Genomic DNA, 24,940 nt, shown 5'->3' on the forward strand with positions numbered 1-24,940 from the left:
AGCAGACCAGGAGCAGTCTTTATTAGTACCTAGTTTTTTTTAGTTCCCAAAATAAAATAATAAAACCGATGTAGGTAAATACATATTATGTTACATCGGCCTATCAGTCATTTTTTTTGTTTAATGGGCATTTTTATATAAAATTGGGGATTTTTATATTATTTGTACTTTTAATCACGAGCTCTTTCAATCCTTAATGAGAAAAAAAAATCCTAGATTTTTTGGGTCCGTTTGGTTACATTTTCTATGACCGTAACAAAGCGGAAAAAATGAAACTATGCTTAAGATACTTTTTTTTCGTACAGAATCGAAATAGCTATGATTCTAAGTGAGAAAGTGCAAGTTGGGGGTACATCACAACTTTAAATAGAAATTTAATATTAATTTTACAATACTTCCGCAGAAAAGGATACAACGATTAAAGATGCTAAAGAACAATTCAGTAAGTTAATTAAATATACTTCCTTAAACATATTTGATAATCAATTTGTAATTAGATTTATGAAGACAAACTTCAGGTTTTGAGGATTGTCTTGGTAAAATATAATATTATTTAAGTATTCAGTTGAAGTTGTTACTAAATTCCCCGCCTGGTGTTTTATAATAAGATTAAAAATACCAAATATACAAAAGTATTATATTTAAATATAATACTTATTACTTTATATTATATTTAATATTATATTTTAATAGTAAAACAAAAACCTTATTTTCATTTGCATCGGTTTTCAGAGCGATTCTTTGGTTTCTAGTGATTTTAATTTTTGTTTATTTGTTCTCATCATCATCATCATCATATATTTAAGAGTTATACTCTTGTCGGTGGAGCGATTTCCATAAGTGTCGGTCCTCTGCCTTCTCCTTGACAGCCTGATACGACACGACGTTGAGTTTTTCCTTTACTTGATCTATGTATGTTCTCCTTGGTCTGCCCCTCCGCCTCCTTGCCTCAACTCTCCCTTCAATTATGTTCTTGATAAATTCGTCGTGTCGTAGCAGGTGTCCAAGCATCTTTCCTCTTCTATTTTCTATGGTTCTCAACAAACTCCTCTTCTCTCCTACCATGCGTAAAACCTCTTCATTTGTTTTCTTCTCCGTCCAACTGACCTTTGCCATTCGGCGCCAGCACCACATCTCAAAAGCCTCCAGCCTTTCCCTATCACGTTGCCTCATTGTCCACGTTTCGCTTCCGTATAGTGCTATACTCCAGATGTACACTTTTATGAGCCTCTTGCGTATATTGCCTGATATTCGGGCTTTAAATAGGCACTTTTTTGTGTTAAAAGCGTTTTTAGCCATCGCTATTCTGGTAGTAATATCTTGTGTACATCTGGAGTCACTAGTAATTATGCTGCCTAAATATTTAAATGATTTGACCTGTTCTATGGTGTTATTATTTATTATTATTTGTTCTCAGATGATATAATTAAAAAAGATGGTAAATACTTAAGCATTTCATATAACATGACTGTGAACTAGATTGTATCTTTTTGTTTTGTAGAATTGTTTGACATACCACCATACATGACATATGTAACGTCCGTCCGAGTGTACCGTCATATCTTACGTAATGTGTATTAATTATTATTCACAAAGACAATTCTCGTAGAAGTCTTCTCCGAGACCACGGGGACAACGCCGTTCTAGAAACGTCGGAGGTAAATTTAACACTTATTTTACTCGATCCCGTCCCGTCGTTGTGAATAATAATGAGTAAAACCGGCCAAGTGCAAGTCGGACTCGCGCACCGAGGGTTCCGCACTTTTTAGTATTTGTTGTTATAGCGGCAACAAAAATACATCATCTGTGAAAATTTCAACTGTCTAGCTATCACGGTTCATGAGATTAGCCTGGTGACAGACGGACAGACGGACAGCGGAGTCTTAGTAATAGGGTCCCGTTTTTACCCTTTGGGTACGGAACCCTAAAAATCGTGAAAGTTTAAATAAGTGATGTGTATTAATATTTATAAATGTATCGTCACATAATTTTTACTCGACATTCGTAGTTACATTTTGTAACATGCATGCAGTTGCCATAATTATTATAAGTGGGTGGTATAATTTCCATGACCTTGTTTTATAAATACTCGATTTTTTTTTCAGACGAAGATCAACTGAAGGGGTTAAACAATCTTTTAACTCACTTGAAAAAATTTGGTCTGCAGGGAATACAACGAAAATCGTCACGACGAGATGATGCCCAGCTTTACATAATTTTGTAAATAATACACTGTATTTTTCTTGTTTCCTTTGTACACTGTTACTTAAAACTCTTTTCCTTTAAGTAGTATTATATTGCGTAATATTTAATAATATGTTTTACGGTGTTTGTCAAAATTTGACATTTTCTGTAACGAAAAAGAAAGCACATTTGAAAGTCGCATTTATCATCAATATTACAGGTGAAAAAGCGCAGTTGTTCTGGAAGGGTCATTCTCTGAGAATATGTCTGCTGTTGCGTCTAATTGCCACGACTCTTTTCATACATTTTGTATAGGTCGCGGCTATTAGACCGCAGACATATTTTTTGAGAATGACCCGGAACAAACCGGCCAGTGCTCATCAGTCTTTTTCTAAGATCTAGGTTATACGTTTTAAAATTAGTGCATTTCTACTCACAGTTGATTTAAGATTTTGGAAGAATGCCAGAGTTAACTTCACTATTATATACCGCAGATCTAAAAAGTACTGGCTATGATACTGCGTCACTGGCGTCACTGCGCTTCATTTACAATTTTTTGCTGAAGAGCTAGAGTCCGTATAAGCTAATTTTGCACCGACTTAAATAGAACAAAGTGACGGCGTGTCATTATAAACGGCATTTTTTCATTTTAATTTGATATCAATGATTATATTGCCACACTTTGTTATTGCAAATGTCATGCAGTTAGCTTGGCGTGACTAAATTTTCTTGCGAAATGTTAATATAATATAACGTTAATATAACGTTCAATTCACAAGCGGTATCGAACCTTTAAGTCTAAGGAGAGACTTCGCCTCCTTGTGTGTGTTCTACCGCTTGTACAATGGGCTGTGCTCTGAAGAATTGTTTGACATGATGCCAACGGCCGCTTTCTATCACCGCACCGCTCGCCATCGGCAGGGTGTTCATCCTCACACCCTAGCACCTAAATGGTCGCGTACTGTGCGGTTTAAGAGGAATTTCCTCCCGCGTACGCTTCGGCTGTGGAATGAGCTCCCTGCCGAGGTTTTCCCGAAGGGCTACAGTATGGGGTTCTTCAAAAAAGGAGTGTACAGGTTTTTAAAGGGTCGGCAACGCGCGTGTAATATCTCCGGTGTTGCAGGCGTTCATAGGCTACGGTAACTGCTTACCATCAGGCGGGCCATATGCTTGATTGCCACCGACGTGGTATAAAAAAAAAAAAAAAAAATCTCCAGACCAAGCAAATGAGCCCTACACTATAATATTGCCCCCACCTGCTTATCAGTTTTATATACAATATTACGTTCTGCCAACGCTTCGCAAGACTTACGCCACACCTTAAACCGGCTTTTTAGTCCAAATTACTGAATTTTAATATTATTATGTTTGAGTCTCATGAGAGTTTTATAGTTAAAATTACTGAAATTTACTTCAATCAGTCCGTAATACTGACTTCCAATACTCTAATAAGGTCCCATTCTTCGCAAATGTAAGACGCTTTTTTGTTAGTAAGTACTGCTAATAAATGGTTTCTTAGATGCTACAGTTTTTCAAACCTTTTTCTCTGAGCCTGCGAGGAGAACTGGCCTTAAGATCCATTATTTCCCTAACAACTCTAGATGATATGTTTGGATTTCATGCACGCATCAAACAATACTAGCATAATCTCATTGATTTGCTGATCGCCTGCGACCGTCTCCAGGCAAGTTCGCCACTGTTTTTAATGTTTTTCCGAATGTACGGTAAAGCTCCAACCGAGATTAAATATTTTACGGCAATTTTTCGAGACGAAATTTTCTTTTGCCTATGGCATAACCAGATTGCCAACATCAATGGAAATCTGTTTTCCTGACATCTGGAACATTTATGTAATACATAAAAATTACTGAGAATTGTCGAGAATAATAGTCATTATGTATTAGGTTATTGTATTGTATATTTTATTATCTCGTAAAGCGTTCGTATTATTTATTTATTTTGTCTAGAGTAAAATGGCAAAGTCAAAGTAATCACGCCCTAGAACACAAGATTATGATAATCACTGAAATAGGTTTTAATACCAACACGAGGCGAAGTTCACACAAGAAGTTGTATAAGAAAGTATACTTTTCGTCTGTGTAAGTGAGTGATCCTTTTTGTCCAGCACTAGGTAAAATTATAAACCCGAACTTCTCCATCTTATAGAAATAAAATAGATACATACCTATGTTATTTTTAAAAAACATAACGTTTAAAGTAACAGAAAGCTAAATTGAAACATAAATATAGTTACATCAAGTGACAATATACTGGATTTGCTTTTAAAATTTTCACGGAGCTGCTTTGAAATCCTATAGCGCTATGAACCCTGTACGTGACAGTATTGCATTTTAATGAGAGATTCACGTCCTGGAAAGTGCTTTGGGTAGGATTGTTAGTGCAAACATGTCTTGGGAATAAAGTAAATGTAAGTTGTTGGATGTGTAATTAATTTTGACATTACCGGTGAAGTAATGTGTCATATAAATGTATTTGCATGCATTATACTATGTTTTTTGTGCAAATAAATGATTGATTGATTGATTGTCCTTATCGTAATACTTAATTTTTTGAATATTAATACTTTTCGATTTTACTAACGATATTTGAAGTTACTGGGGTGATATATTTTGAACATTAAGTTCTTTATATCATCAAGATCAAACAATCAAAGTTCTATATTTGCGTTGTTATGCCATAACCTGTGACTGCTTGCCATCATAGTATACCTACCATGCCCTATATAAAATGCAATGCATGCATGCATGGCATATATAAAATGTTAGTATTTATAATTACTTAAATATAGGTACTGTTGTTTTTATTTCGAAGAGTAATTAAAATCAAACTACCTATAATAAAATTTGAAGGCAGTTTGCGATGCCGCCAGCTCAACTTACAAAGATATCAATGACCGATAATTACTGTTGGAGTTGGAAACATCTGTGAGCAAGATCGATGGCGATAAGCGATATTGTGACCGTGAACAATGAATACATTATCATATTTATCTTGTTTAATAAGTACACATACGTCTGATTTTTAATTCTTATATCGGTCCAGTATTGGTTAGGGACTTAATTAACAACTTGGAAACCTTCCGCAGTATGTATATTTGTGAATTACGATTTAGAATCTTGACTTCCTAATTGGCTACCACAATTTTCTTATAAATACACTAATTAAAGTATAAGCATTCAAGTCATGTGACATCTCCTTTGTTAATAATTGGTACAGCATAAACAATATGGAAATCTTCATAACAATACTTCTACTTGTACTTCTTTCGCAATGTCAGTAATTCTTAAAAGAAGTTTTACTGAAGCCTTTACCGTAACAAGGTACCATAATCAGAATTTCTGAGTATTCCATATTCAGTTTCGCTCGGAAAATACTCATTTACAGGCGCGCCTTCGTCAACAGTCCATTTCAAGCAGACTGAAAACGTTTAAACTCAATTTGTAATTTCCCACTGGAATTCAACATTTTAACGATAGAAATTGTTCGATTCCCATACATTTTATGGGAATGTCAGACGAGATTGAGAAGTAAATAAAAAAGATGTTAGGAAACACTATTTCAAGCTTGGGCTTGTACTACAGCATAATCCTCGCGAACCCTGAAAGCTAATTTACTATTCTGTTGGCCAGTTTGGACTTACGTTTTCGTTGTTGAATTTTCGGGGCATAAACTGGAATTGCTTACATAAATTAGACTCTCTTTGTTAGAATGAATGTCGTAAATAATCCTTCCATAGTAGTTCCATAGTAGTAGTTATTATTATAAAATAAGGGTTCTTGATGGAATGTGAATCATTATAAAAAAAATATTTATTTCTTTCTCAAAATCTGGAAAACTGGCTACGGAAGACACGTCAATTTAATATGACAGGTTAGGATAGATCCAGGTGCGTAGCCAACGTGTAATCGTTAACGCTCCGTAGCGAACAAAACACAACTGTCACTCTCGCACTAGTGTGGAAGAGTGATAGAGAGAGATGACTACGATACGCTACGGAGCGTTAACGATTGGCACGTTGGCTACGCGCCCTGGTAAGTTATTTGTCAATCAACGCAAGGTGAGAAAACTAGTTCCAAGTTGGAAATCAGCATAAGAAGTAACCTCCGTTTGCTGCTATGCTGCTATGCTGTGTGGGCTATATTTAAAAGTTTAAGTTGAATTTAAATCCTTTTGTTAACATTGAAATCAATATGTATTTTTATTGGAGTACTGTTGAAAATTTTAGTTCTTTTCAGCCTGTTCTTGTTCCGTTGTTTTATTTGAAAACTTCCAACTACATAGCTTCTGGGGAGAGTTCAACAATAACTTACTAACAAGTAACTATTGCGAGCAAGCCTGAACAGCATAACGTCGCCGTAGATTATATTTATCGATAAAGTTTATTTACCTTTAGCAAAAGGGGATCGGACTGGCAGGTTAAATTAATAGTTCCTTTAGAAAATATAATAAATAAAAAAAAGTAAAACGGACTTCAAAATGGATAAAATAAAATATTATCCCGTTTTATATGCGCTAGCAACTGAAACGTTTGAAGTCGGTGTTAAGCCAAATTGTTACAATTACAATACGTGGTTCTTTCTTTCTTATCAAACTACACCAGGGTTGGCATTCGATTTGACGGTGATAGCGCTTTTAAAATAAAAAAAATTCAATTGCTAGCGCATATAAAACGGGATAATATGAGACACTAAAGGTGAATTAAGGGTACATATTTTTGTCAATCCTTATTTTCAATGAACATTGATAACGGGGTGTGGTTTTAACTCGCAAACATATTTAGGTAACTGCAGGGTCTGAAGTATGCCGTAGGTAACCTTAGGCGTGGCTTAGACTAGCAATAACTTGCATGCAATTTACGTTACATTGCCGACTACTAATGCAGAAGTATTGGATTTGGTAGATGAGAAGAGATCGCTGCTGAGAACAATTGAAAACAGAAAGGGTAACATGTTATGGCACTTGAGACGGAACGATACTTACATAAAGTCTATAATAGAAGGAATAATAGAAGAAACAAGAGGCAGAGGAAGACCGAGACGTGCGTTTTTGGACCAAGCCAAAGAGAAAATCAACGTAGTGATGTATCAGGAGCTCAAAATAGTGGCAGAGAGAAGAACGGAATGGCGGTTACTCCATAAGAGCCAGACTCTTAAGAATTATGATGATAATGATGATGCTGGCTACTAAGGTAAATCTGCATTCAACTGATCAGATACCGCAATGTCATGAAAATTGCATGCATGTTCTTGCTAGTCTAAACCTTGCTTAAGTGAGCGATCGCAATACCGCCCCTTGAATGTTTTATTCACACCGCGGCGCTAGTTTGCGGTAATGAAGTGAATCGTGACGTTTCTAGAACCGAGAACGGTTTCAGAATGCAAGGACGTAAATGAAAAGTTTACAATGGAAGTGGAAAATCTTTTGTTCGGTAGTTCTAAAACGTTAGTAGTTATGTAGGAAGACAGAGTTACATTGTGACAAGGCTTTCTATCAACTTGATATGTTATTATGCTATAAAAACAAGACTTAATACCAAAAAGCTGAAATACTTAAAAAATATTGGGCCTCCTTTGACATGGTGAAGAGTTAAGAGTCGTTAAGTAGTGAACAATATCATCGCGCGTACTATTGTATTTACAATACAATAGTAGCTGTACAATTTGTACTTGTACAATTTATAGACCCTACTCATAGTAAGCTTAGAATAAATTTAAAAGTGGAAAAATTACTGCCTTGGGTGAGACTTGAACTCACGGGCTCTAGATAGATACTGCAGCGCTCTGCCAACTGAGCCACCAAGACCTCATCCATAGTTAGCAAATCTTCCCACTATATGGGTCTAGGGGACCCTAGCGATATGTACCGTAAGAGCGTTACAGTTAAACGACCACCGGAGTTCCAAGTCATATTGGAAATTACCTACTCATAGTGTTGTGTTCCTGTCGGTGAGTAAGGTTGCCAGAGTTGCAGGCGTCCATAGGCTACGGAGACTGCTTACAGTCAGGCGGGCCGTATGCTTGCTTGCCACCGACGTAGAATTAAAAAAAGATCCTTCCCTACCCACTGTTCATTGGTATTGTTTTCTTTGTTTCGAACCCATCTATTTATACTCAGTTAACTAATTAACCCTTAACAGGTCTAACCCATTTTTTATTTTTGGTTACTGATTCCGGTAGATAGTAACGTTAAAAGTAAAGTAATTTCTTACGCGCTCGCTATACTTAACTGATTATTAATGTTAATTTCTGTTTTAGTTAAGTTTCACTGAAGTGAAGTGAATTTCTTTGAGAAAAACAAAAAAAATCTTATAACCTAAAAATTACCCATTATCTCTGCAGTTTATATATATTCGCTATTATTCATTTCATAATATGTATTATCGATGTAAAAACTTCATAAATATCAAAAAGAATGTTATTCGCTTGAAAAATAACTTCAGACGCTCGTTGCATATCCATTTCATAAAATAATGTAAACTGACATGCGGGTTTCTATGAAAGCTACCCGAAACCTCTCCAAATCCCAGACAGCTCACCCTTCGCGCAATTTCTGCATAATACAGCCTTTGTCTTTCTTGAAAATGTCTGCTATCCTCCTGCATGTTTTGCAAACTCTAACTAATTTAAAACGTAGCTAGAAACTCGACTTAGTTCAGTTAAAATAAAGTTTAAATAACAAGTTTATTGAAAAAGGGTTTAAGAGTTTGTCATATTTATTGTTTAGTTACAATGTTAGGTGTATGTGGCATTTGAATGGGATTTAGATGTAGACGACGGGTAATTATACTAATTATCGTGTTAAAAATTTGGTTATTAGTCAAAAGTTCTGTCTGTTCTATGGTTTTCTTCTCCCCTAAAGAGTAATTCCCGAGGAAGAGGAAATAAAGAGGGGTCCTATAAGAAATTGTAAAACAATGGACTGGTTTAACACTCAGGTTATGAAATTGGGCGTGAAAGCATACAACAAACTTGACAAACACTATTTATTTAATATTAGGCGAGGTGTACCTAGCTTCAACAATTCACAAGAGTAATGCACAACCGTCACTTGCGACTGCCGAGAAACGAATGCCCGGTTCAAGTTCAAACTTGCAACGGAAACAACGTCATAGTCGTACTTGTCTGTGATTGGCCGTCTCGACAACTGTCAATACCGGCCAATCACGGATAGTCAATTAAACGACTCTTTATAGTAATATTTTTAGTAAAATACTGATGATATAAACTTATAATAATGATTTAATAAATAAATAAGTATACCCTCGTGTTATTTGTGAAAATATTACATATTAGGCACGAAATCTACAATGCAAAAGCCTTTCAAAAGATAATTAAGAACAACAAACGATGTGTTACTGCGCGAGCTCGCTCCATGCATTATTTATTTGCTACCTTCACAAAGGTTTATAAAGATAATGGAGACTTTCATTTCTTACATTATATATTTTACTTACCCATATTCTGATGAAGACCCAACTTTGACTTTGTGCAAGCCTACCACAGTTCAAATACTCATAAAAAGGACTTTTTGGATTTGTGACTATTTTATGTCACATGTCATAATGTCTAGTGTTAAGTTAGTGTTAAAAAGTTCGAATGTTGTAATTCCATAGTGACAGAATGCTCTGGTGACAAAATTTCTAGATGTCGAAACGTCCACTTCAATCAAATGCTTCTGTTAATAAATAGTACATTATTGCACAGGCCGGGAAAGAGAACAATTCGAGGATGTGTTTCAATCCAATTCCTGCCGAGGCATATATAACATTAACATATGCATTAGGGTATTTAGAACCAGTATACAAAGTATCATAACAACCGGTGTAGCGGTTACGAAGAAAATAACAAATAACGATTTTTCACTTTGGAGCAGCCTGTATGTGTTAGTAAGTAGCTCCTGAGTCCTGAGGTAATAAATAGTATGAAACCTTCTTCGACCTTTTTGATAATCTTTTTTATTTATGTCACTCGTCTTTGCCGCACGTTTTCGAACAAATTGTCAAAAACACTGCAAATGATTAATACAGTATGTTTCTTTTTGATGTTGGAAATAACTTATGTTAGAAAATTTATTTGTTTGTCTTTTGTTCTAATTAAAAAAATATTAACGTTAGAGCATTCCTGAAAAATAACCCTACGTGGGATTTCAGGGTTTCTTCAATGGCTAAGGTCACCCTGTTATACTAGTATAAGTAAAAGTATACACATGGTACTATACTAAGTTAAAGTATACACTACCATGTGTACCTACACGTACCTATATACATTAAACTTGAACATCAACATTCTTGTACAACTTTCAAACTTTCAGAGAGCTTCGACCTTTTTAGCAAAAATAGGTTGATGAAATAGTTCGTTCCGTCGCTAACATTCCCCGAGGGTTGCTAAATATAGAGGGTTGGGGGTTGATAGTGGCACGAACATCCACTTGACGTGGCAGAGTGCTGACAATGAGGCAGCTAAGTTTATTTTTGCGGAGTTTAGGCGTAGGAAATAACTTATATAAATAATACTTAGCAAAAAGGAACGCGTGGTATTACAATCAGGCCAATTCGTACAATGACATCAGAATGATATCTAAATGATGTGATTCAACTGCTATTGTGTGTTTAGCTCGTACTTGTACGTACAATACATGTACGTATTGACGCGGACGAGACGCACGATGACTAAATGACATCATTTAGATATCATTCTGATGTCAGTGTATGTTTGAATGAGGCGTACGACGGCTTCCAAATCGGAGGTCTTAGGTTCGAATTCTTCAATAAACTTCTTTAAACTTAAGTAAGAAATGTTGCTTGGTGTTTATTGTTTACCGCTTATTCTTTATATTTAATCAGTTTCCTATCTGGAGGATCAGTAAGGCCAATTTAACTTAAACATTGTGACATCAAAATGATATCTTAATGATGTCAATCGCTTGTGCGTCTCGCTCGTGTCAACACCATGTATGAAGTACGAACGAAACACACGCGCGAATGAAGACAAATGTCTTATCCCTCGAGTGTTTCTGCAGCCCCTGCCTGTCGTATGTTCCATGGATTAATATTTCAGCCCTAGAAAAGTTACACGCTACACGGCATTTATAATTCCACTAACGTGGGTACTTTAAATCGATGCAGTTAGCGTGACCGAGTTGTCTAATCATTCTGACTTCCAAAGGTTATATATAAAAAAAAGTCATTTGCCGGCAGGCCAAGTGCGAGTCGGACTGGCGTTCCAAGGGTTCCGTATATTACACAGTTTAAACAATGTATTTTTTATGTGAAATTTCTTTAAAAAACCCGTAGGGGTCGGATCAAAAACTAAGTAATTAAGTCCGACTCACGCTTGACTGCACATTTCTAATAGGTTTTCCGGTGATCTATAGGTAAAGATCTATTTTGTGTATTTTTTTCAAATTTTTTGACTTAGTAGTTCCGGAGATAAAGGGGGAATGGTCAATTTTTGCCTATTTTCTTGAATAACTTCTAAACTGTTTATCCTATAATTATAAAAAATATATATTTGAGATTCGCACAATGAGCTCTTTCATTTGATATGTAACACGATATAGTTTGACAAACTTATTTTTTTAATTTTCTCATTTAGAAGTGGCCCCCGTGTTTAAAATTTATTTGTTTACGTTACATGTCCATCTTTGGGTCACAAACGTACATATGTGTACCAAATTTCAACTTAATTGGTCCAGTAGTTTCGGAGAAAATAAGCTGTGACAGACGGACAGACAGACAGACAGACGGACAGACAGACAGGCAGACAGACAGACAGACGCACGAGTGATCCTATAAGGGTTCCGTTTTTTCCTTTTGAGGTACGGAACCCTAAAAACAGTATATGTCACTACTATTATCTTACGTATAGCACTTCTTGACTCAGCACGACACTTTACTGCCCTTTTATGGATACAAATTTCTTCCTATAAAGATACCGTTACAATTTGCAGTTTTGCCTATCTTTTTACAGTGCTCAACGCGTCATATTTTTGTTAAAGCGAAATAGATAAAGATAAAAGATATTTATTCGTGACGATCACAACACAAGTACGAACATGTACAAACAACAACAGCAAGAAAAGAAGAGATCATCAAGTGTGCATCACGAAATGGACCCAACTCAGCATAATGCTAGCTATAAAGCCAGCGCTGGTCTTCCGTAGGGCCCATTCGGTGATGCCACGACAGATAACACACAAAGATACATATTAAAACATTACAAAGATACACACAAAGAATACCTAATTATATACAAACATATTAACCAAACCAAAAAGAAATACATGAAGAGCACAAACAAAACAAAAAAAAAAATATATGTAAAAAAAAAACAGAGGTGTAAGTTTTTAATCTGTGGGTGAAAGCTATTTATTTACAAGCTTTTCTTTAACTTGCAACCGATATGTACTTATGTAACATGTTTGTAAGGGTCAAATCTTGCAAGTTAAATTTGACCCACTTCCCGGTTTCCAATGAAGCTGAAAATTTGCATGAATAATATGTAAGTCGGGTGACAATGCAATATGATAGTACAATCGAGCTGATCTGATGATGGAGACAGAAGTTGGCCATATGTATACTCTGTGATTAAACAACGCAACCTAATTGTGTTTGGGGTTTTTAGAATTGTCTTAATGAGTATTAGTTGCCTGTGGACAGAAAAGTACAGTCAGCTATAAAAGCTTGTACCAAAAATGAAATGTTAGCCAAAAACTTATTTTGTATTAAACAACATCAACATATTGATTAACTTGTATCTAAGTCGAGTGGCATATGAGCCAGTAGTAAGTGCACGATTATGTTTGTTCAGAAAATTGAATAGCCGCATAAGAAGATTACTGTAAAAAAACCGGCCAAGTGCGAGTCGGACTCGCGCACGAAGGGTTCCGTACCATTACGCAAAAAAACGGCAAAAAAGCACGTTTGTTGTATGGGAGCCCCACTTAAATATTAATTTTATTCTGTTTTTAGTATTTGTTGTTATAGCGGCAACAAAAATACATAATCTGTGAAAATTTCAACTCTCTAGCTGTCACGGTTCATGAGATACAGCCTGGTGACAGACGAACAGACAGACAGACAGCGGACTCTTAGTTAATAATATATGGTCTCGTTTATACCCTTTGGGTACGGAACCCAAAAAAGGAACTTATTCAATTAAAATATGCACAAATCCCCTTAAAAAGCACTCAGTCGTTTATGAAAAAAATGTTTACAAGCGTAATTCCCTAATAGCAAAACAATGCTAAATAATTTGCTTTTCCGGGAACCTTGGAAACCTTTTATCGTTCTGCTTCAAAATGGAGAGAAAGCATGTTCTTAGAATTTCAGGGATTATTTTGTATATTTTGCATGAAAAAATGATAACAAAAACATTGTGAGGATTTTGGGCCTTAACCAGGCTTCCTGTTTGATTTGATTGTTAGAAGGCAGTCATTTTCGAAAAAACTTTGGAATATTCTTGAAAGTGCAAACCTTTACAATAGTATCCAGATCTCCTTTTAGAATACAAACGAAAATACTCTGATGATGACGTTGTTACCCGATGTCACCCGAAGTCATACATACATTCTCAAGTAATACAAATATTGTCATTGACATTTAAGGACGAAAAATCCTAAGGTTGAACATAGACAGTTTTTACGCTGCCTTCATGGCATCCCATTGTATGAAAGCAGCGTTGTGCATTCACAATGGTTTCCTTTTTTCGTCATTGAATGTAATTATGATCACTGTTGCAGCTAATCAAACATAATATTATGTATAGTATTGCTTCTTAGAGCAATGTGCCAACTGGCCTTGATCTTGGACATTGGACATACTTTGATTTTTGTCAATTTTTTAACCAACAGCCGCCCAGAGGCCTTTCCCTTTTGCCCATTCCTCCCGTTCCATTCTAGATTGAATCTTTATTTAGAAAAACAAAATTGCATTTGTCTTGGCAAATTTTTAATGTCTGGGCGGCTACAGGTTATAAAACTTATAAATTATAAACTATCTAAGGTTTGTCGACAACGAGGTGGTCATTCGAAGACATAAATTCAAATTATTTTGAGATATTCTCCTGAGCATTATTGTGAGATATTTTACGAGTGCTAGTTAAGAGACAATTTGTTCCCTAAATTGTCTTTTAACCAGCTCTCGGAAAATATCTCACAATAGTACTTCAGCAGCCGTGGTAAAACGACCGCTTGGAACGAGTAACAATTACCTCAAATTACCTACCTACCTACTACTATTACCTACAGGTAAGGCCGTTACCGTATAAAGCTCGTCTGACCTTTGTTTAGGGCTCACGCAGGCTGGCGATGTTTTGCTAGACACCTTGCTCACTTGAGGGTAAATAAGTAAATAATGGACGGATGTGATTAATTACTTATTTACTCAGCCGATGGATCAGGGACCTAAAATGAGACGAGCACAAATCAGTGCCACTTTTCTAGGTCTTGCGTTACTTCTTGCCAATTTTTGACTCGGAGTTCGCGCAGATCCGCCTCCACCATGTTGCTCGAGCGATACCAGCGATAATATCACAAATTACCAAGTCAAGATACGAGTAAGTATCTAAATGCGAAATAACACAGCGTACTACTACTAAGTACCACACGCGAACGCGAAGCGAAGCGATGCGCCGCGGGATGAATCAATCCTTTGATGCCTATAGAAAAGTCCTACGTGAGCAATCTCGATGCGAACGCGAACGACGTGGGCCTGCAGCGCCGCGCCGCTTCGCTGCGTGTTCGCGAGTCGTTCGCTTATGTAAGACGCTGCGTAAGACATTTTGAAGACGGCGTATTATTAATGTTAAGTAGTCTTCTTCATCATCTTCCTCGCGTTGTCCCGGCATTTTGTCACGTCTCATGGGAGCCTGGGGTCCGCTAGGCAACTAATCTCAAGAATTGGCGTAGGTACTAGTTTTTACGAAAGCGACTGCCATCTGACCTTCCAACCCAGAGGGTAAACTAGGCCTTATCGGGATTAGTCCGGTTTCCTCACGATGTTTTCCTTCATAAGCGACTAGTAAAATATCAAACGATATTTCGTACGTATGTAAGTTCCGAAAAACTAATTGGTAAGTCGCACGCCCTTACCGCTAGGCCACCGTCGCTTTTTACTTCCTATTAGGTACTTCTTATTTGTTTATTAAACATTTTTAACACTTTTTTTTTCAATAAACCCATCAGACTAAAACACCCAAGTCAGCCCCACTTCAGGTAAGAAATATTTAGGTAGGTAGGTACTAATAATAACTTTCGATGATATCATTTGCCGTCGATGATATCTTTAAACATCGGTCAATGAGGTCGGTAGCTGATAACCCTAACACAACGTAATCCAGCCAAACAACAATCTCCCTAAATCCTTTTCCATAAGGTCCTAGTCAATTACCATAAAGTGAACCGCTGTAATCCCCAAAGGCAGGAGTTGCGGTTAATGCGACCCTGCTCTAACGTAATTAAGTTGTAACCACTTGAATCAAGAAGTTAATTTGAACTACCACATTAGCGTTTCACACGTGTGTGATGATTTGTTGTGAGCTTTGGAACAAGTTGAAATAAAAAAAACATTACCCTCCTTCTGACGCAGTCGGATAAATATTATGGATGTGGCTTATATTAGGTTTCCAGTGTTTACTAAAGCGGTGGTATATGGAAAATTGGTTTTGCAAAAATCTGCTATGGACAAACACATTCAAGGATCTCCACAAAAACTGTGCCTTCTTGCAATTGTCCCAGTGATTTTGATCAGAGCATCACCGTCCGGCCCCTTAGTGTTGGTCAGTTAATCACAGTCACTGTGCTTTCAAATAGTCCGTTTGAATTTTTTAGCCTATTTACCTATTGTTCCACTTAGGGTTTGCACGACAGATTCTGAAATGTATGGGAAGATCTGCGGATCCGGATCCAGCCCCGGATAATTTTATACATTTCGGATCCGGAAACTCTAGTCCCACTGCTGGAAATAGCCCTCCCCTCTAGACTTCCAATCCTCCCGATTACGCGCAATTTCTGGTCAGCTTTTGAGAAATCCCTCCAGGTCGTCCCGCATTCTCCTCTTAGGTCGACCACCTTACTTCTAATATTGTTACGCTTATTTTCTACTATTTGTAAGGATGTCTATTACTACAGATGCAGATGTCGATATCTAAAAATTTCAATCATTTGACGACTTAAATTCATATGTTGATTACTAATTTGCACCCCTGTCACGCATATTCCATTTTAATACTAGATAGCTAAAGCAACAATCAATATACGGATTCTAGCATCTACCAAATACTCAAGGCTACACATTACTCAGTATTTACGAACGCACAAAGTCTTGGCAGACTTTTGTTTAGCGAAGGGTGCCTAACAAGCGTACCCATTCATTTACACGCCATTATCTGTGAAACGTTCTTTCGGCTGCCGTAATGAGAATCCTGCAGTACACTGAATATATTTTAAAAGGTAGCCCATTTCAAAAAAAGCGTAACTACAGTTGAGAAAGTGAAAAACCCTGCAGCTAGGTCTTCATTATCGCATTGACGCAGGTGGGCATCGTGGATGCAGATATATAAGCATCCGGGAAATATGTGACGTTTTCAATCAAAAGGTACCATATTGTCGCTTACCATAAGGACGGAATTGGATTGTATCTTTATACGAATAACCTGTCAGAGCGTCCTTATGGCAAGCGACCATGTGGTACCTATTGATTGAAAACGACACATATTTACTTGCATACGACCCTTCAAGTACTCAAACCAGAATATGTTTGTTGGTAAAAATTATGTGTGATCACCGTAATAAATAAATGTTGCTTTCCACAGAGAAGGGTCCTTATGCTTCATGTGCAATAACGACCATTCTATTAGAATTTCTATTGGAATTTCAGACGAAAAACTCCTTATTGCACTTGAGAAGCCTTAGCAGGGCTGAAAGATCGTTGCGTAAACATGTCAAAGATGAATTCTCAAATAATGAGAAAACGGTTACTGACTTTACTTTGTCATAACCTCCTAAGGCCCAAGGTCCTACCTATAGTACTTCTTCAGTTCGGTGAAATTTAAACCATATTCAATTGGAACAGTTGCATTTCTTCGGTAAATTTCAAACAAATAAAAATCAACTCTATTCCCTGCACTATAGGTTCAAATTTCAGTGGCCAATTTTGGGTGTTTCATTTGTATGGCTGGGCCTTATGAGGATGCAATATGTATGTATTTCAAGTATTTTTTCTTTGGCTGCTCAAGCTAAAAAGTGATCCTGTATATAAGCACTATAAGCCGTGAAATACTGAGAATTCAATAAAACTAATATGGGCCACGGCATTGAGCAAAAACTTAAAGTACTTAATTTAACTACAAGGGTCATTCTAGCTTCAGATCGTAGTAGGCAAAAACTTGAAACAAGTGGATAAAGGACCTTTTTTATGTCAAAGAGGGAAAAAACAATTCGAAAAATGACGATTATATATTGCTAAAACCAAGTTTTCTCAGTCAAATCTTAAGGGGAAATAATTCTCATATTTCGTGTCCCAGTGACCCGGATAGGCAAACCGTAAAAGACAACTCGAGCCTTTCAACCGGTGACAAGTAAAACGTGAGGTCTGGTAATGAAATCATACTTCTTGATACAATACATGTATATAGTCATGTTCCTCTTTGTTTTAGTAGATGGCACCACTACGCGAATGACCTCGATAGATGCGTAACCTATTAGCGTTTTAACACTGAATCACTAATTAAAAAACAATCGCAGTGATTTAAAAATAGATTGCGTTATGCTATTAAGCAGAAGTCAATGCGCCTTACAAAAAAAAATGATATCCTTAATTTTTCCTGCAACCATGCAAGTGTGAAAGTGAAATTTTACTCACCTTGACATACGGCAAATTGTCACTGTCAGGTGACAATTTGCCGTACATTGCTGGTCATCATAATAATTTAAGAGCTTGATGGCTCTTGTCTTGTCGGCGGAGTATGCGCCAGTTTTCGCGGTTACACTTCTGTGTAAAATGCTCGTCACGTTCCTCAGATATATCACTAGTCATATTATACTAAGCTTATTTAACAACATCAATAAAAATTTAATTAAAATTCGACAATTGAACCACGGTATTTTTTATCGAACCCACTTTAACCTAGTAAATTTTTGGGAGGAGTCTTGCAAATAGGTACAATCTAAGTAGTTTCCTCGTAATTTTTTACCTGGCATTTGCTTTTGTAAAAATGTGTAACAATATAAAAACTATAATTTTGCGTCAGGCCACTTAACCCAACTATAAATTTGCGTCAACCATTCACATCACGTCACTCAGTTGCGCCCCACAAAAAATACCCTTTTCACTGAATATTGCAAGTTTACTATGCGAAATATTTTTGTTCCTTAATTCATTTAATTCAGACAGTAAAATGATCACACTTATGTTGACAATATGATGAATGATGATACTCCTGTGCAAAATGATCCCATCAATCTGCCAAAACGCTTGCTCGTGTAATAACGGACAATTACACTTACCCGTCTACATTTTTTTGCGCTCTCTGTGTCGCTCGAAGCCCTCAGCTGAGGTCACATTTAGCGTCATTCAATTTGCTCGCGAACCCGTGTGTAAAGGCGTTAAATCCATCGTGTGACGTCCCGTAATGGATTGATGGACGTAACGTAATACTATTTCGGTGTACTTTTACGGGTCTGTACTGTATCGTTTTAGGTAAGAATGCAAAAGTTATTGGGCATTTCCAATTAAAGTTGAACCCCAACCAAGGGGCGATGCATGAAAAAAAAACCGGCCAAGTGCGAGTCGGACTCGCGCACGAAGGGTTCCGTACCATTACGGAAAAAAACAGCAAAAAAATCACGTTTGTTGTATGGGAGCCCCATTTAAATATTTATATTATTACGTTTTTAGTATTTGTTGTTATAGCGGCAACAGAAATACATCATCTGTAAAAATTTCAACTGTCTAGCTATCACAGTTCATGAGATACAGCCTGGTGACAGACAGACAGACGGACAGACGGACAGCGAAGTCTTAGTAATAGGGTCCCGTTTTTACCCTTTGGGTACGGAACCCTAAAAACACCGTTTCTAATCTGAGAAGATATTTGCGCAAGCCACCTGATCTCTGGTCCGAGAAGATACTGGCCGCAAGGAATTCGGTGGGATTCATTTTTAGGGTCCGGGTTAGCTGTCCGTCTGTCTGTCTGTTCGTCTGTCTGTCTGTCTGAACCGTGATAGTTAGACGGTTGACATTTTCACAGATGATGTATTTCTGTTGCCGCTATAACAAAAAATACTAAAAAGTACGGAAACCTCGGTGGGCGAGTCCGACTCGCACTTGTCCGTTTTTTTTAAAACAGTGTAATTATAATAGATGACAAGTTTTTATTAATGATATCAGTGTCGATCAGATTTATTTTTGCGGATCAAATGTCTATATATGTAAGACCCATTGTATTTTAAGCAAGACAAAAATCAAAAATGACAGTCAAAGTCCGACAATCGTACTCTATGGCCGCGAAAGGCCCCTTACTAAACGGTAGGTACTTGATCGTGACGTCACTGTCAATAATCACATATACAGTTACAGTTCAGATAAAAATAATTAAATAAAATATTAACTAAGTAACATAAAGGAATTGAATTATTGGAAAACGCATGGCTGTGTTGTTATGCGTACTTTTTATAGAAATACGATGCATTCATTTTCAACCGTCTGTCCTATTATTAATTAATTAAAAACTAAATCAAACAACTCGACCTTTCGTAGTGTGTCCCACACACTGTGTGGGGTAAAAACGTGGGTTCTATCTTCAGTATAATATAATCATTAAATACATTACTTTTATACCAATATTCGTGATAAGTAGTAATAGCCTGTTGAGGCTTGTAGCGTGTTTATGAATGACGCCAATAAAGTTATTTTTGTAAGTAAATATTTACGCTGTCGGCTATTTTTATTTTTTTAAATTTATTCGTATGAACGTCAAAACGACCCGTTCTAATTCCAGTGTAGGTTTTACGGCCGTTGAAATGTTTCCATAAATGTCATCAAGACGTGTTTGCATCACAATGACGTCGCTCTAAGTGTATGACGTCAGAAACGACGCCAACATCGTTTGCCTCTTAAGATGGCCTACTCTTAACGAGTGTTTATATAACTAAGGGTTCCTGTCGCAATTATCGACGAGAAAAAAGTTACTTAGAACAATCATTGACAACAAAAGAACAACAGTTTAAAATAATAATAAAATACGTTAATTTTACGGTACTTTCTACAAGGTCACCTATTCGGTTCTTTCGAGAGCAAATACCTACCAAAATCACTAAGTGTCTACAATATTCTATGAGTTCCCGCGATTCTTCCGGGTCCCATTCCCGGCGGTGACATCGATTTTGACATTTTCGGCAGCAATGCAATTTACCTACAGCAATGTCGCGCCAATACTGCAGCAGTGATGGTGGTGAAATCTGAATCCGAACGCGACCTGTACTGTGAAGTATATTATATTTTATAAAATGCCTTCCTTCTTATACTAAATATTGTATAGTAAATATCCCCTGTGAATAATGATGTAGATCTTGATTTACTCAACCAGCATTTCTCCGCAACTGCTACTTTCAGTGGACCAGTCAAGACTCAGACTCTCAACCATCTCTCTAATCTCTCAACTTCTGCCTCGTCTCAATTTTCTTTTTCAACATTTTCCGAATGTGATGTTAAGAAGAACATACTATCGGTATCCTCCAATGCTGTTGGCGTAGACAACGTGAGCCGTAATATGATCCTCCCGCTCCTTGACCTCCTCGTTCCTATCATTACCCACATCCTTAATAGTTCCATTTCTTCTAGTATTTTCCCAACGCTTTGGAAAGAAGCACATATAATTCCTTTACCTAAAAAGTCTAAACCTTCTTCCTTTTCTGACTACCGCCCCATTTCCATTCTCCCTTTTCTTTCTAAGGTTCTTGAACGCTTAGTCCATCAACAACTAACTTCTTATCTAAATAGATATAGCCTCATGAACCCTTTCCAATCCGGTTTCCGGTTCGGTCATAGCACGGTCACATCGCTTATTAAAATCACTGATGACATCCGAGCGGGAATGGATAAAAGGATGGTGACGGTATTAACGTTGTTGGATTTCAGCAACGCGTTTAATACTGTCGATTTTGACATTCTTATTTCAGTATTAGGTTCCCTTAATCTATCACCTCCGGTTCTTCAATGGTTTAGAAGTTACCTTGTTGGCCGTCGGCAGCGAATTAAGGTGGAAGGTTCTCATTCCTCTTGGTGCAACACTCTTGCCGGCGTTCCGCAGGGTGGCGTTCTATCCCCACTTCTCTTTTCGGTCTTTATTAATTCTATTACTAGCAACATTGTTTCTTCTTATCACTTGTATGCTGACGATTTACAAATTTATTCCCAGGGTGAGCTTGACGATCTACCATCCGTTACCAATAATGATTTAGAAAACATTTTAGATTGGAGTCATCGCTATGGTCTCATTGTCAATCCATCTAAAACGCAAGCAATCATTATAGGTAGTTCGAAATTAATCTCCCGAATTGATTTTTCCAATTTACCTACGATTTTATTTAACGGCACACAGATTCCTTATTCTTTTCAAGTTAAAAATCTAGGCATAATTATGGACCGTACTCTATCTTGGATTCCCCATATCAATGAGGTTAGTAGAAAAATGTTTGCTGCAACAGGATCCCTACGGCGGCTTCGTAACTTTTTACCGCTCGCTACTAAAATTGCGCTTGCTCATGCTCTGCTTCTTCCCATTTTAGATTATGCGGATATCAGCTACCCCGATCTTTCTGAAGAGCAACTAAATAAACTCGAACGTCTTCAAAACCTATGCATCCGGTTCATTTATGGCTTGCGAAAATATGATCACGTCTCCTACTATCGTTCGCAGCTCAAGTGGCTTTCTATACGTTTGCGACGCAATTCCCACATTCTAGCTCACCTATACGGTATTCTCTTCAACCCCTCTACCCCGCTTTACCTGAAGGAGCACTTCAAATACCTCGCTTCTTTAAGATGCTCCCAGAATTATCTGCTTACCCAAGTTTCTTCTTCTTCTAAATTCTATAACGATTCTTTTACCTTCCAAGCGATTCGGTTGTGGAATGCTCTGCCGTCGGAGCTAAGACGAGCTAAATCACTCCCCATTTTTAAGGCTCAGCTCAAAATCCACTATCTGTCCCTTCCTCAAACTCGTTAATTATTCGATTCTGTCTGTCTATCTGTATTGTGTGATATGTTTATGTATGTATGTATGAATATATATATATATATATTACATTTATGCATGTATTGATATTGTTATATATTTAGTTGTGCTGATTTTTTTTTTCCTGTACTCGTTCTCCATTTATTTTTGCTACCCTTATACATATTTCTTCCTTGCGCTAATTTCTACTACCTGAAGGTTGTCTGGAAGAGATCGCTTTTAAGCGATAAGACCGCCTGTTGCTGCTTAGTTTTTTATGTTAATTTGCTGTATTTAATCATGTTTCATTGTGCACAATAAAGAATATTATTATTATTATTATTTGTATCTCCTTCTGGATTTCACGGGCCTATAAATCCCGGTCTTTTGATAGGCTTGCGTGGGGATATAGATCCAACACGTAGAGGCCCCTTGGAGAGCTTTAATGTCATGTAGAATGCCTGCTGGAACCCGTTCACAGGTGCAACAATAGACACCCATGAACCGGTCGCAGCAGGCATTGGGACTATTGTAGAAAAAGTGAACAGTATACCGGTTTATGGATTGAAGTTTGGCTGGTCAAAAGATTGGGCTATTGCTGAGAGGTCCGGACACCTGCCATAACAATGTCTGTACACGTTATCGAGGCAGGCGGTGACTCGCCGCTGACTAGATGGGCCCCTGAAACTGCCGTCGTAAAGACGACCAGGAGCAACACCGGTGTGAGCGGCTCAGGGGTGTCGAGAGGTGTGCGCCGCTTTCTACCCAGTGGCTGTTAGCAGCCACTGTGCCAACTCGCGTCTTATGCATCTTTCACTTCCACCCCTGGAGCATATAGCTCTTACGACTCCCCTCTGGACGGCCAATGAAGGCAAGCCAGAGCTGAGAGTCCTGCGGGTCCCCTTGGGGTCCACTCCGACCGACGAAGACTCGCCGGAGACGGAGACCCTGACCGACTCTCTGGAGCACTCGGGTCCGTGGGGTCGTCACTCCCCAACAGCTCGCCACAAGCTGCCCTGCGGGCTTATTATTATTATTATTATATTTTCAATCTACTTAGTTATTATAATGGCTTTTGCTAGTTTCCTCTAAAAATACAGTGTTTTATTGGCATAACTGTTATTCCACCCGTATTATATTAGTGACAGTGGAAATACTAAAATAACACTGATAAGTAAAGCTTAGGGCTGCCCCTAACTACAACCACAACTTATTGCAACTACAATTTAATACAAACTGACCATCTGACAGTAAATTATATCAGGACCTAGAACTAACGTACGGTACTACGGTACGAATTGTTATTTGATATTTGACCGTTTTAACTTTCACGATTTTTAAGTTCAAGTTAATAAACAAGACCAAGTGCGGGTAGTTCGAAAAACTCGCGCGCCTAGAAGATGTTGATGTCAACTTGAGCCAGTGTTCTCCGAGACCACGGGGACAACGCCGTCCTCGAAACGTCGGAGGTAAATTTAAAACTTATTTTACGCGATTAAGTCCCGTCGTTGTGAATTTGACCGTTTGTTCGTCGGGAAAGAAAATCATAGGATTGGGATACTTAATGGCAACTGTTTTATAGCCCAACTTATACCCTTAGACCCTGCGCTCAACAGTCATAAAGGAATCTTGAACAGGAAAATACCGCCAAATTGTTATCGCTAATGTATTTCCAAATTCACTAACCAGTTATAGTATAAATCTTCTCAAATGATTTTTACGTCTAAGACCCTAATCTGTTAAACAAAAGCCATTATTTCTTTTATGCGAGCGGTCGCCATTGTGTACCATTTTCTCTGAGCGCGTTCCACGGCGCGTGCCATTGTGTCTAATAATGGCTGACCGCTCGCATATAAGAAACAATGGCTTTTGTTTAACAGATTAGTCTTAGACGTAAAAATCATTTGAGAATATGCAGACTATAGCAACTCTGGCAAGACTAATTGTATTTTATTGAAAATGTACTGAAACGGTGACAACCCTGTTGACTACTCATAAAAGGTAACATTATTGTATAACTTAGGTGCTGCAAAATAGTAGTGCATTGAATAAAATATTCTAGTCTCAAAGGTCACAGTCGTTAGCTTTGCTTGTTTCAGTTTGTATTTGCGTTGAGGAAAGGAAAATGTTTATGTATTTTGATACAATTGACAGTAACTTGCAGGAGGGTCTTTCTCAAAATATTTAGATTACAACGATTACACTCACGTCACATGTCGCCAATAGCGACAAATTTCAAGTCGTAACTGTTGTGATCTAAATATTTAAAAATACATATATATGTTTCACGTAAGTTCAATTTCGATTAAGGTCTTTTTAAAAATTGTTCAGTTACAATTAATATCCCTTCACCGAGAATAGTTTCAATTGATAAAAAAATAGTAATAGAAAATTTTAGGTGCACTTCGTTATTTCAATAATCTTAAAGAAACCTGAACTGGGATGGGGAATTCTGGTAACAAAAAGGTCAGCGTGGCTTACATAAAATAGGCTGTCGTTTATTATACGTACCTATTGCACTT

At 37.4% G+C, this 24,940-nt stretch overlaps 1 protein-coding gene and 1 long non-coding RNA gene across 5 annotated transcripts in view; one reads left to right on the forward strand and one right to left on the reverse strand.

Annotated features, from left to right (window-relative positions):
• The window catches only part of LOC134740814 (dual specificity calcium/calmodulin-dependent 3',5'-cyclic nucleotide phosphodiesterase 1-like), a 541,857-nt gene that overhangs the window by 123,964 nt on the left and 392,953 nt on the right, over nt 1-24,940 (reverse strand). The window lies entirely within an intron of this gene.
• Nucleotides 8,129-24,940, forward strand: part of LOC134740852 (uncharacterized) — a 124,505-nt gene continuing 107,693 nt past the window's right edge. The window contains exon 1 of the long non-coding RNA XR_010127837.1: nt 8,129-8,177. This is a non-coding gene — a long non-coding RNA (uncharacterized LOC134740852). The remainder of the gene's footprint in view (nt 8,178-24,940) is intronic.

Source organism: Cydia strobilella, chromosome 4 (assembly GCF_947568885.1).
Source record: "Cydia strobilella chromosome 4, ilCydStro3.1, whole genome shotgun sequence".
Classification (NCBI taxonomy): Eukaryota; Metazoa; Arthropoda; class Insecta; order Lepidoptera; family Tortricidae; genus Cydia; species Cydia strobilella.